The 19009-nt window shown below is 34.8% G+C and overlaps 1 protein-coding gene across 6 annotated transcripts in view; it reads left to right on the forward strand.

The window, feature by feature from the left end:
- LOC136033588 (uncharacterized) overlaps nt 1-19009 on the forward strand; it is a 109445-nt gene that overhangs the window by 76626 nt on the left and 13810 nt on the right. For 4 of the 6 annotated variants that reach the window (XM_065714361.1, XM_065714358.1, XM_065714359.1 and 1 more), the window contains one exon: nt 14185-14308. The gene's annotated coding sequence lies outside the window, so the exon portion shown is untranslated. Of the gene's footprint in view, nt 1-14184; nt 14376-18337; nt 18484-19009 lie in introns of those variants that run through there. The other 2 variants (XM_065714357.1, XM_065714356.1) reach the window with 2 other exon arrangements.

A 19009-nucleotide genomic window follows, 5' to 3' on the forward strand; every position in this document is an offset into this window, starting at 1 on the left:
AAATCACCTTTCAGAATCTGTGAATGAGTTGTCTGATGTAGACCAAACACATTTTTATAGTATTGGAGATGAAGGGACTCCAGTTGCTGCACCGTTTCTCCACCCCATATCTCTACTCCATATTCTGTCACGGGTAAAATTTTTGTGTTAAATATTCTTTTATGCATTTTTAGGTTTTTAATCCCCATTATCGTCGGTTTTCTAAATATTGCTGACATGGCCACCCTATCTCTCTTAATTATTTCATCAACATGACTCCTTAGGCTTCCATTTTCCGATAACATAAAGCCTAAATATTTTATTCTTTTACTTTTAAGTAGTTCCTTATTATTAAATTTAAATGTATATTTTTCATCGCCCTCAACACTTCTTTTTTTTTAAATAACAACTTCGTTCTTTTCAGTGTTCAGCCTTAATTTTTTTATCTGCAAATATTCTTCTATTAGATTCAAAAGTATCTGTAGATCTTGCGGTTTATTAGCCACCAAAGCAATATCATCTGCAAATAATAAGAGAGATAGTTTTTGAGTCCCTAGGCTAACTTTTGGAGCCCATCTATTCTCTAGAAAGTTAACAACATCATTAATAAAAATATTAAACAACTTAGGTGAAAAGTTGCTGCCCTGTTTTACTCCCCGCTTAATATCAACAAGCTTCAAAAACCTATTACCAACTTGTCTGATTCCACTCACACAAGTATACATGCTCACTATCAAACAGTTCGTGGTAACGAACTGTAGTAAGGAGCGACCCGGCTCAATAGTAACCAAAACTCTAAAAAATGGAAGTTTGATACCAATAGCTACATCAAAAGAATTGCATTTTAATGCTGGTTTTAAATATATAAGTTTCATCAAGTTTAGTCTTACCCATCAAAAGTTACGAGCCTGAGAAAATTTGCATTATTTTAGAAAATAGGGGGAAACACCCCCCTAAAAGTCATAGAATCTTAACGAAAATCACACCATCAGATTCAACGTATCAGAGAACCCTACTTTAGAAGTTTCGAGCTCCTATCTACAAAAATGTGGAATTTTGCATTTTTTGCCAGAAGGCAGATCACGGATGCGTGTTTATTTGTTTTTTTGTTTTTTTTGTTTCTTTTTCCCAGGGGTGATCGTATCGACCCAGTTGTCCTAGAATGTTGCAAGAGGGCTCATTCTAACGGAAATGAAAAGTTCTAGTGCCCTTTTTAAGTGACCAAAAAAATTGGAGGGCACCTAGGCCCCCTCCCACGCTAATTATTTTCCCAAAGTCAACGGATCAAAATTCTGAGATAGCTATTTTATTCAACGTAGTCGTTGAAATCCAAAAAATCAATGGGGTAGGCCAATATTTAGCATGGCATCATTCAATAACTCTCTGTCGACACTATCAAAAGCCTTATGGAGATCCAGAAATCCCACATAAAGACAAGTTTTACCCTTTCCATATTTATCTATTAATGCCTTTAACATAAGCACACTATCTGTCGTCCCATACCCTGTCCTGAAACCTCCTTGTTCCTCATGTATTAAATTATTTTCATTTAACCGATTGGAAAGCCTAGTATCGAATATTTTCTCCAAAACCTGACTTAAAGCAGGGGCAAGCGCTATTAAACGATAATTTTTATCGATAAATTAAATAAAACAAACAAGTTTTTTTAACTGAAAGTAAGGAGCGACATTAAAACTTAAAACGCACAGAAATTACTTCGTATATGAAAGAGGCTGCTTCCTCATCAACGCCCCGCTCTTTACGCTAAAGTTTGACTCTTTCTCTCAATTCTTCTTTTTAAAACAGTAAAAACCTTTAGCGTAAAGAGCGGGGCGTTGATGAGGAAGCAGCCTCTTTCGTATACGAAGTAATTTCTGTGCGTTTTAAGTTTTAATGTCGCTCCTTACTTTCAGTTAAAAAAACTTGTTTTTTTTATTTAATTTCTGAACGTTTTTGAATCAATGCATGTTTTGATTTTGGCTCTCCGCAGAGGAATAATCAAAACGAAATTTGCATATTATTTTTTTTGGCTCAATGGCTTACTCATAATTTTGATAGAATGATTTTGAGAAAAAAAGAGCAGGGGACAAGCCTAGTTGCCCCCCCGATTTTTTGGTTAATTAAAAAGGCAACTAGAACTTTTAATTTTTTACGAATCTTTTTATTGGTAAAAGATTTACGTAACTTATAAATTAGCTTACGTAAAGAACTTTTGTATTCTCATGTTTTTATTACATATATGAGGGGATTCGCCCCATCGTCAGTACCTCGCTCTTTACACTAAAGCTTAAATTTTATCCCAATTCATTAAGAATGACCCCCTGAACCACAAAAGCCGTAGAATAAGTAGTTGAAATTACTGAAAATACTTTAGCGTAAAGAGCGAGGTATTAGAAGGAGGTGAGCCCCTCATATGGGTAATAATTTCTGTTTGTTTTAAGTTTTATTGCTGTTCCTTACTTCCAGCTGAAAAAGCTTTTTTTTTTAAATAATGCTAGTAAATCCTGCTCTCCCTTCATGGAAATTTTCTTCTCCCATTACAAATTCTCGAAAGAAAGTTCCCCCAGCATATCCCCCTCTTCTCAACCCCTCCCCCAAACCCAAAAAATCCTCCTGAAAACGCCTGTATACTTCCCAATAACCATTACTATATGTAAGCACAGGTCAAAGTTTGTAACTTGTTGCCCCTCCCACGGGGACTGTGGGAGAGTAAGTCGTCCCCAAAGACATAGTTATAAGGTTTTTCGACTACGCTGAATAAAATGGCTATCTCAGAATTTTTATCCGCTGACTTTGGGAAAATAATTAGCGTGGGAGGGGGCCTAGGCGCCCTCCAATTTTTTTGGTCACTTAAAAAGGGCACTAGAACTTTTCATTTCCGTTAGAATGAGCCCTCTTGCAACATTCTAGTACAACTGGGTCGATACGATCACCCCTGGAAAAAAAAACAAAAAAAAAAAAACAAAAAAACAAATAAACACGCATCCGTGATCTGCCTTCTGGCAAAAAATGCAAAATTCCACATTTTTCTAGATAGGAGCTCGAAACTTCTAAAGTAGGGTTCTCTGATACGCTGAATCTGATGGTGTGATTTTCGTTAAGATTCTAGGACTTTTAGGGGGCGTTTCCCCCTATTTTCTAAAATAAAGCAAATTTTCTCAGGCTCGTACCTTTTGATCAGTAAGACTAAACTTGATGAAACTTATATATTTAAAACCAGCATTTAAATGCGATTCTTTTGATGTAGCTATTGGTATCAAAATTCCATTTTTTAGAGTTTTGGTTACTATTGAGCCGGGTCGCTCCTTACTACAGTTCGTTACCACGAACTGTTTGATTTCGATAACAAACGATAAATTTAATGATTTTCTTGTGGATCGTATATATGACCTAATTTAGTTTTAGGCAATATTTGACCATTTACGGAGTAGTTTTGGACATACGACTTCCTTCTTTGTGTTAAGCTATTTAGTCACTCTTAAAATAGCAATTTCATGTCGCAGTTGGACCCCCACCTTAGGGAGAGGGAGTTTTGATAAAATTAATATTATATTTGGATTCACAATGGAATTCTGACTTTACAATTGTGTCTATTTCTTAGCTAGGTATATCTTAATATTCTATGGATTTTAGGCTAAAACCAATAGATTTTGTAAATTTAAATTTTCTTGACAGAAAAGAATCGTCAGATCCATAGGAATTAATTTTGTGATATCCAAAGGAATTAATTTCCTATGATTGACTCGGGGTATTATATGAATGAATTTGGGTATTATAGGTTGAAACTCTCAAGATATGTTGAGGGGATGTTGAAGAGAGATTGGAAGGTAACCAGCCGCCCCCCCCCCCCTTCCTTGCCCTTTTTAGGTGCCTTTCTCCTCTACAATGATCATTTCTCATTTAATTTTCAATGTGTTTAAATTAGTCTGAAGATCTAATAGCTATGGTTTCAGGGTTGCCATATCCTCTCAACTCTGGGGAAAAGATTGTAAATTTTCCAATTTGCCGAGTGTATATGTATAGGATTTATCATTAAGAAAAGGAGATATGTTTGTTGGAACTATGTTTGTTCTGTGTGTACCTGAAAGGCTCATGAAAATTAATGTGAAAATAGTCGAAAGATCAAATAACTAGGCGACAAATAACTAGCTAGGGGTGACGAAACCCCTCACATCTTTGGTGGAACATTCCGACGATAATCAACTGATTATTGGTGTGTTCGGAATAGTTGAGGGTATTTGAAGGTAAAAATATTTGGAATATTGAAGGATATGTCAAATTGATTTAGAAGATTCTACGTGCACCCAGCTTATCAGAAAGGTGTGTGTGTGTAAGCTGTCATTAACAGTATTAAGTTCAAACCCTGGATGCATGTTGAGGGGGATGTTAAAAATTTGCTTAGAGAACGTTAAAACTATTCTTAAAACTACATGAAGGATTTGCTGCTGATATTCTGAAGGAAATAATCTTTCTTCATACAAGCCTGAGGTAATTTGGGAGCCAAAAATCCGGTTCTACCTTCTATTACCTTATTTATAAAATTTTACTTTGATGCCTTCAGGCTTTTTAAAGAACTCTCCCAGGTACTTTGAGGGGTTATGTCATCAACAATTGCATAGTTATTGGACTTTTCGACCATTTTGAACAAGATGGTTGTTTCAAATCTCAATCAGAAGTTTTGAAGGAGGGCTGGTAATAAGGGAATAAAAAGAGTCTTGTTAAAAAGTTGTTTAGGTAGATTAAAATTAGGCTGGTTTGGTTTCCTACCACACAACTTCTTATCCTCCGAATATCAATTAATTTTTGCTGCTCTGTTGGCCAATTAAAGGTCTTTTTTTTTATTTTAAAATCGGCTCAATATATGAATTAAATTCTTAAATTTTTATATTCTGTTAACTTAATCAATTTCTATTTCCTAAAAATTTTAATTTCTTTCTAAGTAGTGTTTAATTGGATTGATTGGTCTCTTTATCACTGGAGCACATTTTGATTTATTTTTTTTCTGGGAAACGATCATTCAGCTACTTATGGAAAACAATAATTATGCATCAAGATTTTATAACATTAAAATATTTGACCAGTCTTCGGCATTCAGCCACGTAGCAAAACTCTGTGGGAGATAATGCTTAAAAAAGGTAATAGGAATAACATAAAAAAGATGTTTTCCCTAGTTGTTGGAATTTAAAATATTTTTTTAACATTACAAGAAGATAAATTGAATCCATTTTATGATCACTGGTCAGAATTTAGAAAGACTCTTTTGAGACAAAAGCCTAACCATTTTGATTTTGTGAATATTAGAAGAATTATATACGATTATAATACGATTAAAAAGATGGAGGAGACCTTTCGGCCTGATTTTAAGGAAATAGATTTCAGCATACTCAGGTAAACAAGAGGCACGATAATTTTGTGATAAAGGCTTTCGTTTCTTCCAGAAGCCTTATATGAATAACATAATTTTACAAACTGTGATGAACTTATCAGAGGTAGGGATCCCTGGTGTGGGGACTGTTTTTCTGTAACAGCTATAACTTCTATTTGGTTTAATTCCGATAACACCTCAAGTTCCACTTGCCTGTGAAAAATATAGGCTTTCATAGTTGGTAATAAGGATTTTAGGGAATTTGAAATGACTTGAGAAACTTGACCCTAAATGGGCTTTGGGGCACTGAGAAAAAAAAAGTGCAGCGGAGGAATCAACAACAATCAAAGCATTATGTTAACAGGGTAACTAGCTCAAGGGATGTTTGGAGAAACAGATATAGGAGGAACACAACAAGGTATTACCAAGTTAAAACAAAAAGAATAAGGACCAGCGCCATCTGTTTAGTGGACAGATTAAGAGGGGAGGCAGAGTTACGATATGTCAGATTAATATTATCCAAGTCGTCTCCCATATGCTTCCTTTGTTTCTTAAATAAACGCATAGAAGTAAATGCTCGAGAGCCGTTGGGGGAGGGGGGCTCGAGGCGTATGTGACAACAAAATGGTGAATATTTTAAGGTGTTTACCATTCACATCATTGCAAATAATCAAAATTTTCCTTTTTCCTTTTCTTTAACTCACTCCTTGAAATAAGCGGTATTTTAACGAAAAAATAATATTTAAAATCAAGGATCATGCAAAAATTAGGCAAAAATTAAGTATTCAGTTTTATAGATCAATTGTTTTTTCCGTCTTTTTTGCCTATGAAAATGTGAGTCATTTTACTATTATTTTTTTTTTGTTTTGAAAAAGCGAACGGCTAATTGTTCAATATTTGGGTTTTCTAGCGAAAATCATATGAAAGACGAATATATTTTCTCTGTTTAGAATAAGTACACTGCAGAAAGTCAGAGCAACGGCATCTGCCAAAGCCAAATTATTATTAGATGTTGGAAGCTGATACTGATAGTGTTCATATGTATACATAGCTCAGTAAAACTCTATGTTTGTGTCGATTTGGTAGGAAACGCTGGGGGTTTAAGGAAACACTGAAACCCCCTATTTTATTTTAGATATTTTCTTTGATTTCATTATATTTAAGTGAAAATCGGTTATATATAGGGCTGATCATATACAATCAGATATGTAAGGCTCTTTTTGACGCTGTAGCCTAATTAGATGCTAATCAGTTTTTCTAATAGAAGACTGCAAGGCCGAAAAAAGTCTTTTACGGGTTCCAAAACAAGTCAAGTTGATGTTTTGAAATTTTGTAATATCGCAGAAAATTGACTCGGGACAATATCTACATCCTGCGTCGGTTCCAAGAACAGACTCAGTTCAAAATTAAGCGAAGCTCAAGCTGCCCTTAATCCTTGTCCAATTTAAAATCCATAGGAAAATGAAGATGTTGTATAGAAAAATTATAATTTAGACTCTGGCATTGTAATGGGAAATCAGCCAATTGAATTTGGAATGCCAGAAAGTTTGTCGATTCTGGCAGAAGTCTTCTTTCTGTTAAAACTTGTTCTTATGATTGAAACAATAGGTGTTACTTAATAAGAAACAAATCTGGCCCAAATTGTCCCGGATTTCGGAAATGTATAAACAAAAGGTATTTGTGAGAAAAATTACCATTTTTGCTGATTCTGAAATGGTAACTATTTTTTGGCAAGTTTTAGCAGCAAAATGTTATTTTGAGGAGTAAATTAATATAAATTTTATAAAAGCTAGTAGTCATCCAAATTAAATAAAAGAAAACTAATCTGTGCTATGTTTTAATAACAAATATTTAGTTTTTTGTCAGCATGGGAAAGACAATAGAGGAAAGTTTAAAAGGCAGTCAAATTTCGCGTCCCTTATGGAGCTGCATTTCGAGAAAATTTTATGCCAATTTTGGAAGTCTCATGGAGAAGAGCAAGAAATTCTTGCTTTGGTCGTCTTTACTCGCATCTATCAACATTAGTGTAATATTTGTAGGCGTGAGTGTATAATCAATTAGAAGTAAAAGACTCCGAGATTGCTTGTGGGTGATTTTGAATGTTATTGATAGGAGAGCATCACAAAGTGGGGATAACCATACATTCAAGATTAGCCCGGGATAGGAGAAAGCCTTATGTCTGAAATAGATGGCCAGACCTCCTGATGGTCTACACTGGGTTTTCTGGGCGGCTCCCAAGAAGATATAATTGGTCCGAAAATGCTTTAGGCTATCAACATTCACTTTAGAGAGAAGGTGCTCCACAAAAAAAACACAATTCCATTTTCAAGCAGCTCACTAATCAGTAGATCCTTGTCTTTTGTACAATTAATATTAAGGGACACAAAGCTAAACGGAGTTTGAGCATTCATTTATTTGCATTGTTGAGAGCCGATCAGAGAACTTTGCATTTCAGACTAAAACTTACGTGTTCCATAGTGCAATTTGCATATTTTGGCGCGGCTTGGCAAGGGTTTTCTTTGGAATTCACATGAGGGCCAGAACTTCTGGAACATTTGGGATGTGCTTGTGAGCGGGGGCAAGCTCCAATCAGGTGATCAGTACTTTGACAGCAAAAGCATCGACGCGAAATTGATTGAAAGGGCTTAGCGCGAAAAATTTCGTACCCAATACGGATTCCCGACTCCAGTACCGTGTTCAGAGTTGCTTTATCGATAAACTCGAGGCGAAAAGTACGAGAATTGCCGATTTGATTAGCACTAATAAGTCCCTCTACTGAATCCTCTAAATCAGCTCTTGAATAGTTATGGGGTATTTCACGGACAACTGCTAAGGGTTTTTTTATCAATTACTTTGGTTTCAACGTTTGTAATGGAGCTAGTAACAGCTGCAGCCAGCGTGTCGGCTGAGCGCTTATCACGTACCATCACAACCCAGCTTCTGCTGTGTGGCTTAGATTTCAGAGTCACGATCCCGTCGTGACCTTTCAATGTTTCGAGCTTCTTCATGCAAAGGATAGGGTCACTGAGCTCTGTAGGTGGGTTTCTTACAACGACAGCGTAGGTCGTTTTTTTCGTATTTTGAGTAGGGGCTACGGGCTTAGACTGTCCTTCAATAACCTTGAACGCAATGTCGCGTAGTTGTTCAAGACAAGAGTTCACCTTGGCACTGAGGGTACTGAAGGTATCAACAGGGATAATTGGCACTTCGCTGGGACATTTGATAACAAAGTCCAGAAGCTTCATGTTCTGGGAGTCGCACCTTACAAGTGAAGAAATAATATCCGAAGCACAGTTCAATGTAGCATTGGCACCTATGTGCTTCGGTTGGACTTCATTTGGAAAAACCTTTAAAAATCAATTTACGGGTCTCACAAAGAGAAGAAGCCTCGAAGAAATTGGTCATGTACTCTTTTATCGTATCGCGCGAAACTCCTTTAGTAAGATTTTTCTGTACAAAGCACAGGACAGGATTGTAGAAAAGTTCATCTTCCCACCAATTACCAGTTCCCATTGTCTCTGGATCGAAGGTTCACTTCCAAGAGAAGTAAGGGAAGCGTTTGAGGCTGTCTACCTTGTCCCCGCAATTTAAGGGACAGGCCCGGCGGGTACCACAGACCTTGCAAACAGCTCTCCCCCACCCTTCTTCTTACTTCTCTCCAGTCACCTTTATCGTAACGTAATTGTGTATAATATCAGAAATTATAATTATTTTCACAACTGCTTAAACCTGACCTATATCATATATAGGTCATGAAAATATCAGTTAGAGAATTCACAGTTCCCAAAGGAATTTTCACTCAAGTTTGAAAATAATCCGCTTATACATAATTCTTTGGTCACTGAATTAATTATTATGAAAATATTTGGCTATGGGTCAGGTATTGACGATAATCCTTTACCAAATATTAGGGATTTGTTCAATCCAAAAGAGGTCCTCACACCTTGAACCCTGAATCAATACTGTCATATGTTATATGTAGATAACAAGTGACAATATACAGTTTAACCCCTCATGTAATGTTGAGGGGAATGTCAATAAGTTGGTCAGAGGACAATAAGGCCCTTTCCAATTTCCCTTTTTGCCAGCACTCCTCCAAAACTTCTGATTTACATTTGAACCAATCATATTGTTCAAAATAGTAAAAAAGTCCAATAACTCTGAAACTGGTAATGACATGACCCCTCACAGTTCCTATAAACAGGTCTAAAAAAAAGCTAAGGTTATTAAAGTAAAACTTTTGAGGGGGATCGAAAACATAAAGAAAATACACTCTATCCACGATGGTTTGCAAAATGACAACAGAAATATCTGAAGAACGGCTAATGGTACTTAGTTGAAACTTTAAAGGTATTTTGAGAAATGTGTTCTCAAAGAAGCACTTCTGCAATATGTAATTTAGAAATTAAAATGAAAATTCATGTCGAACTTGAACGAGCAAAAATGACTACAGAAACAAGTTTGGGTTTTGCGTTGGTTAGAGGATGATTCGATCACATTCTTACTCTTTGATAAATAAAAAAGTAGCTCCTAATTCAGCTGGCTCCTTATCTTTTAGTTTTGTAAATTATGAGTAAGTGTTTTATTCAGCCAATAGAAGATCTTTAGCAAAGGTTATATCCTTGTATTAATCAAATTAATTAATCGATTTACTGATCGATTAATCAAAAGAACTAGGCTCTTTACGAAAAACAAATTTGCTTTTGCTCAGGTGGGATTTGTGGCTAGTTGCTGACTTTGTATCAAATCATGAGTTATACACGATTGTGTTCTATCGGTAATTTTGACGGGCTAGGTCCTAAGAAACGCGACAAAGGCTATATGAGTGTACTTAATGAAAATTTTATTTAAATCACTGATTTTTTAGAGATTTCAGAGTTGCAAAATTAGGCTTGAAATTTAATGTCAAGAAGACGAAGTTGCCTCGATTGAGAAAAGGTGAAATCAAAGAGGTGATGTCGGGTAACAAAAAGATTGATTAAGTTGACTGTTTCTCTTACCTAGATAGTATTATTAGCGAAGATGCCACATGGTATAAAAACGCTGGAAGTAGAATAGTGAAGGCCCTGGATGATTACTTAATGTTGGAATAATTTTTTGGAGGAAGAGGAGGAATAGTCGGTGTACCAAAATTAGAATGTTAAAACTATACGAATGATTGCAGTCAAGCAAGGAACTGAAAAATGAAAACCAAAATTCATATTTTTGGGTATATCATATCTATCGCCGAGAAAGAATTTATTACAGTTGATCCCTTTTTTACAGTAAAAGAAAAAGTAAAGTAGTCTAGCCTCAAAAACAATAAGAATAGGGAAACAAGAGGTAACCAAGAATGAAATATTAAGAACAAAAAGAAGAATAATAAATACGGGATGGTTGAAAAAACCAAACAAAAGCAAATTAAAACTAATATGACATGCAAAGGTAAATAGCCTTAATGAGAAATGAAAGTCGTATATTGCATTTAAATCCAAAGAGATAGCCAAGATAATTCAAACAGAAGATTGAAAAAGCTAACTGCTTGGGAGGCAGGTAGAAGGGAAAATAGTGAAAAATGGGAGGACACACCGAAAAGAAAGAGACAGTGAAGTAAAAGCAAGATTAAAGGAAACAAATGAACTATTGCACTAACTTTAGATGAACAATACAGACCAGTGATATGTAACGGGAACAGGTTGTCACAAACTGAAAAACATTTAGAATACATTAATAAATGTCTAATAATAAAGTCTCGAAGAACAGGCTCACAAAGTCTCTAATTACCACTTAACCATGGGGCAATTGTGTCAAGGATTTTCATGAAAAATATATTAAGCTGCATATAAAGGTAAGAACAGGCCAGAAAATATTGAAAAAAAAATGCCGAAAAATTGGCTAGCAGGAAGGTGGGAAGAATATTAATGGAGTTGAAGTAATCACACAAGCAAAATGTAATAAACATGTCAAAATAATTGTAGTATTGGTTATCTCCACTCTTCATTCCTGCCTCTTCTTATCAATATACAGCTCTGGAGAAAGCATCATAATTTTGTTGGTTTAAGCTTTGAAAAAGATATCGTCATAGCCAGACCAAACCGAGTGGATTCCCAGTTTACTTTTTGCATGCTTTAAAAGTGATATTCACTTCTTCGTTAGAGTTTCTGAACAAAGTATTCCTGACCCCTTGAGATCTTTTTTATTCTTTAAAATTAATTGTCTTATTTTGAGATTTGCGAAATCTTCTATAATAGGTCGAGAACAATTTAACTTTTTACCAGTTCTTTTAAAAGATTTTAGTTACCACTGGGATACCAATAAATTTTTCTTCACAGACTCTTAGGAATATAGCTTCAGTGACTTCAGGTGTGCCAAATTCAGGAACTCCAAATATACAATAACTTGGTCTTCCATAGATTATTGCTCCAACTAGTCATTAAGCTTTGTAATATCAGTCTGCTTGGACCTCAACTGAGACTGGACTTAAAACTTGAAAGTGTTTTCAAACTTCTTAATCCTTTTACCTGTTCAGCCAAAGCCCTTTTGGCAAAATTTTCAAAATCAAGCTTGACAGCAGTAAATACATCATGCTTGATAACATCCAGCTGCTCAGTTGTAGACTTAAGGCAATCTTCTTTTAAGCTAAGGATCTCAGTTGCAGTCAGCTTAATCTGTTTTGCCAAAGACTCTTTCAAGGGACTTTTCATTTTGTCTTTCAAGAAATTCTCGTTACAAGATGCAGTAAGCAATTTATTTTTCTGCTTCAGGGCATTAAACTGGCTAGTAGAAACTGTTAGCTGTTCATTGATAGTTTCATTCCCTCGAAACTACAATAGTACTTCAGATCTCAGTCCATACAAACAAGTCCTCTTATTACATTTTTGTGGTTTCTCTCAGTCATATTATGCTAAACTCCTTAATAGTATACCATCCTTATGCTCTGATTAAATTCAAAAATGTATTTTTCCATCGAAATTAAGGAACAAAATTAAAACTTCAAACAAACAAGAACAATCTCGTATATTAGGGTGGTTGCTTCATTATCAACACCTAGCTGGTCACGTTGTTTTTCTATAGGTTTATTACTTTTATGAAAAGCTTCCTGCTATTTTAAATCAAACTTTGCATTATCAGGATACTTCTTGAAGAATTGCAACAGAAAGTCAAATTTTTAGTGTAAAGACCAAAGTTTTGAAAGGGAGAGAGGTGGGATTGTACAACTTTCCTTATAAAGTCCTCTCTCCCCATTGAACATTTGTTATGGAAAACTTTTCGTAAGGAAGATTCCTTCAAGGAGGATTTTTTTTCCATGTAAAATCCCCCTTCCGAAGAAAAAATTCTTAAGAAAATTTCAACCCCACTGAGAATTTTTCAACGAACTTCAACCAGTACTGGTCCTGGTTAAGCTTTGCTGAAGTAAGGATGCTACGGCTCTTTAAAAAACGTCTTTTGTTTTAAAGTTTGTATTTTGATGTAATTTTATGTACTATGCATATATATATATATATATATATATATATATATATATACATATATATATATATATATATATATATATATATATATATATATATATATATATATATATATATATATATATATATATATATATATATATATATATATATATATATATATTATATTGCCAAAGATTGTCCTTTCTGGCTAAAAGTCTAGGTCTAAAGTGAAAGCTGGTCACCTGAGGTCGGGGTTGGAGGATGTCATAAAGAAAGATTTGAAGGAAATGGTAACTTCCTAAGAAGGTGTAAACAGGGAAACTTTGAATAAACTGGGATGGAGTAGGAGCGTGCGCAGCTGTGTTGGCCTCAGTTGGCTTGGTGTTGCGGTGAGTTGTTAGTAGTAGTAGTAGTTTTGGCAAATGAATGAAGTATAAAACTTACCCCTGAAATTGAATTTCGAGAAACTTTCTTCCCAGCGAAAAATTCTCCCTGTGAATAATTCCCCAACCTAAAATTCATACGTCCCCCCCTGATAAATCTGTACACTTTGCAATAATAAACACTATTCGTAGACTATACCCAAATTTCAATAGTCTCTGCCTTTTCTCTAGGGGCTTCGGAGGGTCATGTTATACCCAAAGGCATTTCAATTCCTTTCAATTCTGTTAAACATAATGACGCTAACGAATTTTGGTTATCGGCCTCCAGGAAAAAAAAGGCATGGGAGAGGGGCTTGCTGCCCTCCATTCTTTTTGGTTACTGAAAAATTTTCTTTTTAGTGATGTTCTTTCCAATTTTCAAGGACCTTTCATTTTATTTATCAACCCACCCCCTCCTCCGCCACATCTCAATGATCTCTTCTATGATAGCTGATGTGAAATATAATTACTTTACTGGGTTTTATTGAATATAATATAATCCAACGTGGCTAAATCAAGCTTAAAAACAAGCATTTATAGGAACCGTAAATTTTGCATTAAAATAAATAATCCATTCAACCTTAAAAAGAACAGAAATTACGGAATCAGTAAGACTAACATGACGAATCAATGCAATAGACCTGGACGCCGATTTTTCAATCCTGAATACGAGTTTTACTTTGAGGAGTGAGTTTTTATTTTTCATGACCTAAACAATAAATAGTCATATTAACAAAATAATTCTACTCCCCTACAAAGTGTTTAAAGGGGGTTTACCTTCAAAATTTGAAGCACTCCCTCTAAAATTTGATAAGATTCAAATTTGAAAAAATAGCAAAGCAATTCAATTGTTTGAAAATCTTTCTAGAAGTGAAATTTAAAAGGATTTACTGTTTATTACTGATCTTGAACTTCGTCAAATTAGCAATAACTTATTCTTTTATCCAAACGTATGATTAGATATATAATTAATGACTATTTCTAGGTGGTAAACCACCAGAATAGGATATACTTGACAATATTGTGGAGAAGAATGACTTTCATAAGGGAAGTTATCTGTTTCATACTTCATCAAGAATACTCAGCGATGAAGACTTCAGAAAAGCTCGGTATGGCACATGCATTGTGATAATTCCTAATCTTTGTAACTCCGATATTTTCAGATAATTTCCTATATTTTCTGATTTTTCTGATAGACGACTTATTCTGAGCCGGCTTCTGATGTCTGTTCTATTTGTCTGATGTAGAATTTTAGTATAATCTTTTTTCATTGTAATATAGGATCTTTGTTATTCATGCTGTGGCCCATAAAAGGATCTTTGATGGGTAGCTTGTTTTGAGATTCTGTACCAACTTTTAATGATATTCGTATTTATTTCGGAGATTTGCTAGCTTGTTGTTCATCAAAGATAAAATTAGGAATTTTTATTGGAGCTGTGCTGTCCTGAATTCTATGAGTCTTGAATTCTACCTTGTTGATTGAGATATTTGATGTAACATAATTGTTTGGACCCGTGTCCCTTTTCTATCAGAAAAATGGCCCTTTTCATTTCTTCTTAGATTTACTTTCTATATAATTTTAATTTCAAATTGAAAATATCGTTGTCAAGGCCACAATATAGCAAGAAAAAGTAAGTTGGCTCTGTATGTCGATTCTGTCTAAGCTATGAGACGAGCTTGCTAAATCCCGGGATTTGATTCTTAATTTTTGGATACGAAAAATTCAATTTTGCAGTTGGATACGCTTGATTGGCCAATGTTTACACAGGCGAATTCAGAGGGAATCGTACGTTTTATATGTATATATAATTATTATGTTAATTCAATCTCATGTTCAATGTTGATAATAGATTGCTTTTTGGAGTGGAAATTTGAACTAAAAGTAAGTTAATCTGTACTATTGCGTGAGATTATTTTTCCACGAACCTTTGTGGGGTTTGGAAGAGAATTGTCATCGTAGTATCTACCGGAAGAGCCGCCCTCATCCAAGGGTATATTTGCTAGTGGTGACAAAGTCTTGGTACCTCCGGCCAAATAGTTCGGCCCTTACTTCCCTCCACAAGTAGTTCATTTGGTATACTACCCCTCCTGGTGTAAATATCAATGCAGGAGAGCTTGTAGAGCCCTTGAGACCATTGGACCATGATACGATATTATAGTGGTGATCAGTTGTGGCACTAGTGACATAATGGCATACACAGCCACCGCCAGAATCCCTTACAATAACTTATTTAATTTTCTTTTGTTTGTCCTTGTCGTTTTTTGGGCTTCACTTAAAATTCATATAGATGGAAATGTACTATTTACTGTTTCGCAGCAATATATACCTCTAAACTAATTTAAGGCTTAGCTACGTTGGTTTTGATTGACTCTGTTGCTGTTTGAATGTTTTCCTCGCGCAAATTTTTTAAAGAATATTTCCTCTTTTTAATATTTATTGTTGGGTAGTTGCTTTGCCGGCGGTCTCCATCACAGTGATATGGCAGGCTTTTATTCATTATATATAGAGAGACGTTATTAAAAAAAACACACAAAAAAAAGAAAAATTTGCCAAAAAGCCTTATCACTTGTGTTGCAATTGAACCTTATTGTCGGTTGTCTTATAAATGAACAGTGAAACAGCAGGTTGGTTGACATCATCTTTTTTATCAATTCCTTTTTCACTTTTCACATTTTCATGTAACTTTTGGCAGAGCTGTTTTTTGTTTCACAATTTTTCAGTAAAGAGGTCTATTAGGTTACGAGAGATTCCATAAATTAATGGATGTGCAATGTTATCTTTAGCAGCTTCACCGGGGTTTTAAAAGCACATTTAGCCATGTGAAGATGGTTAAAAATCATATTCAAGGATTTACGATTGAGTTCCCTCTAAATTTTATTTTCTGAAAATTTTTCCAGTGGTTTTGAATCTGAAGGCACTAAGATTATGGATGGTTTCATCATTGCTTGCGTTCAATGAAGCTAACGTAAATCATGTGTTCAAGTTTTGAATTTATTTGAACTCTTAAACAGGAAGTGACGTCCAATAAAAGATCAAGCCAATTAATTAACATTATAGGCTGAACATTAATTAGCTTAATTAATTAACATTAATTAACATATAGGCAAAATAAAAAATTCTAGGCGCTTATCTCTTATAACCCCAACACTCAAATCCTTGGTCTGACAAAACTGGCTTTTCTCTGCAGTTTCTTTCTGCCTAGCGTGAGAGAGTGTATATACACTAAATGGTAGGTATACTTTAATTAAATATTATAGTTAATATTTTGATTAGGTTAGAAACCATCTATTATAATGCGCTATAAGGGGGGGGGGGCTTGATTTCATAATACACTATGAGCTCAAGTGTCGAATTTGTTTGAAATCTTAGAACAGGAAGTGACGTCCAATAAAAGACCAAGCCAATTAATTACCCACGGGTTTAAAATCCCAGATAAATTAATATCCTCTATCTGTTTATTACTATAGCTTATAGATTAACGTAAAATATTCTCCTCGATAACACACTTATACGACTTTTTATACATTGATTTTTTTTGTAGATTCTTATAATTTTATATTAGAACATACCGGTCCAGAAGCCGTGATTATTAAGCTGTATTCACTCCCCAGCTTCAGTTTTTGCTGAAGGACAATATGCCAGTTGTCCTTCCCAGGTCCGTTGATTTTGAAATCACCTACTCCACCATCCAAATTCACCAGATCTTTTTGGTCAATACCTTTCACTTTCAAAATAATTGAGCCCATTTCGAGAGAGTTTTCAATCGGCAGAAGGATCCAATATGGTTTTGGTAGCGTGAAGGTAGGTGTTGTCAGGATATTTCGCTGAGGAGTTGTCAGGTAAAAAGTTAGAATCATCACCCAATGAAAAGTGAATAAAAGTCCCATTTTAGTTCCCTGAAATAAATGAGACATACTTAATAACCAAAGTCAAATTCAAGTTTAACTTATAGGGAACATTAAAATTTCTAGCCACTCATCCCTTATAACCCCAACACTCAAATCTTTGGTCTGACAAAACTAGCTTTTCTCTGCAGTTTCTTTCTGCCTAGCGTGAGAGAGTGTGTATAAACCAAATGGTAGGTATACTTTAATTAAATATTTTGGTTAATATTTTGATTAGGTTAGAAACCATCTATTATAATGCGCTATGGGGGGGGGCCTTGATTTCATAATAAATCATGAGTTCAAGTGTCGAATTTGTTTGAACTCTTAGACAGGAAGTGACGTCCAATAAAAGACCAAGCCAATTTATTATCCACGGTTTTAAAATCCCAGATAAATTAATATCCTCTATTTGTTTATTACTAAAGCTTATAGATTAACACAAAATCTTCTCCTTAATAACAAACTTATACGACTTTTTATACGTTGCATTTTTTTGTACATTCTTATAATTTTATATCAGAACATACCGGTCCAGGAGCCGTGATTATTAAGCTGTATTCACTCCCCGGCTTCAGTTTTTGCTGAAGGGCAATATGAAATAACTAATTTAATTATTATCATTTTACTTATTGTCAAAAAAACTGTCATTTGAAAATGGTTAATTTAGGTTTATTGCCAACAAATAAACCTAAATCTACGAATATAAGATTATAATTTCTTATACAGACTACCTTATTTTCAACATGTGTTAATGATTTTTACTGTACACTGAAAAATTCTCACTAGCTTTTTGATACTAGCTTGCGAAACTTGCAAGGCAGCGTTGCGAAACTAGGCACGCAGTTCAATTAGCAGAACTTAGTCAAATATGGAATCTATGTTGGTCTGACAATTTACCCTCCGAATTAGCAACCTTGTATAAATGTAAGAGTTTAAATAGTTGGCTCACCTTGAGAATTATTAATTGATTTCCTGGCTGCAATGGGTTCCACGCTCCCTCGGTTTATTGGCGTAAGAACTGTTTGTTCTGAAGTAGTCAATCGCTCTAAAAGCATTGATATGTGCTGTTCTAAAGTATCAATGGTATGCTGGTTTGGATCTTCGTTTCAGTTAAACAAAAAACAAAAACGTGATTTAAAAAAATAAAACCTTGAAAGTAACAGACAATTTACAAACTGTCAAGTTGAGATTTCAAGCCCTTATAGAACTTAAATAGCACTTCCTCAGAAAAACCATTTTGTCCTTCACAGGTCCGTTGATTTTGAAATCACCTGCTCCACCATTCAAATTCACCAGATCTTCTTGGTCAATACCCTTCACTTTCAAAATAATTGAGCCTACTTTGAGAGAGTTTTCAATCTGCAGAAGGATCCAATATGGTTTTGGTAGCGTGAAGGTAGGTGTTGTCAGGATATTTCGATGAGGTGTTGTCAGGTAAAAAGTTAGAATCATCACCCAATGAAAAGTTAATAAAAGTCCCATTTTAGTTCTCTTAAATAAATGAGACATACTTAATAGCCAACGTCAAATTCAAGTTTAACTTATAGGGAACATTAAAATTTCTAGCCACTCATCCCTTATAACCCCAACACTCAAATCTTTGGTCTGACAAAACTGGCGTTTCTCTGCAGTTTCTTTCTGCCTAGCGTGAGAGAGTATGTATACAATAAATGGTAGGTATACTTTAATTAAATATTTTAGTTAATATTTTGATTAGGTTAGAAACCATCTGTTATAATGTGCTATGGGGGGCCTTGATTTCATAATAAATGATGAGTTCAAATGTCTTCCCAATGAATTATCTTTGTTGGCCACTGTTTTCCCGAGAAAATGGAGGACTCCACAGCGAATACATACAACGTTGAAAAGTGCCAATGGTCTGTAATTTAAACTTGTGTAGTTTACTGCATCTTTGTAGGTTT

This window comes from Artemia franciscana, chromosome 12, assembly GCF_032884065.1.
Source record: "Artemia franciscana chromosome 12, ASM3288406v1, whole genome shotgun sequence".
Taxonomy (NCBI): Eukaryota; Metazoa; Arthropoda; class Branchiopoda; order Anostraca; family Artemiidae; genus Artemia; species Artemia franciscana.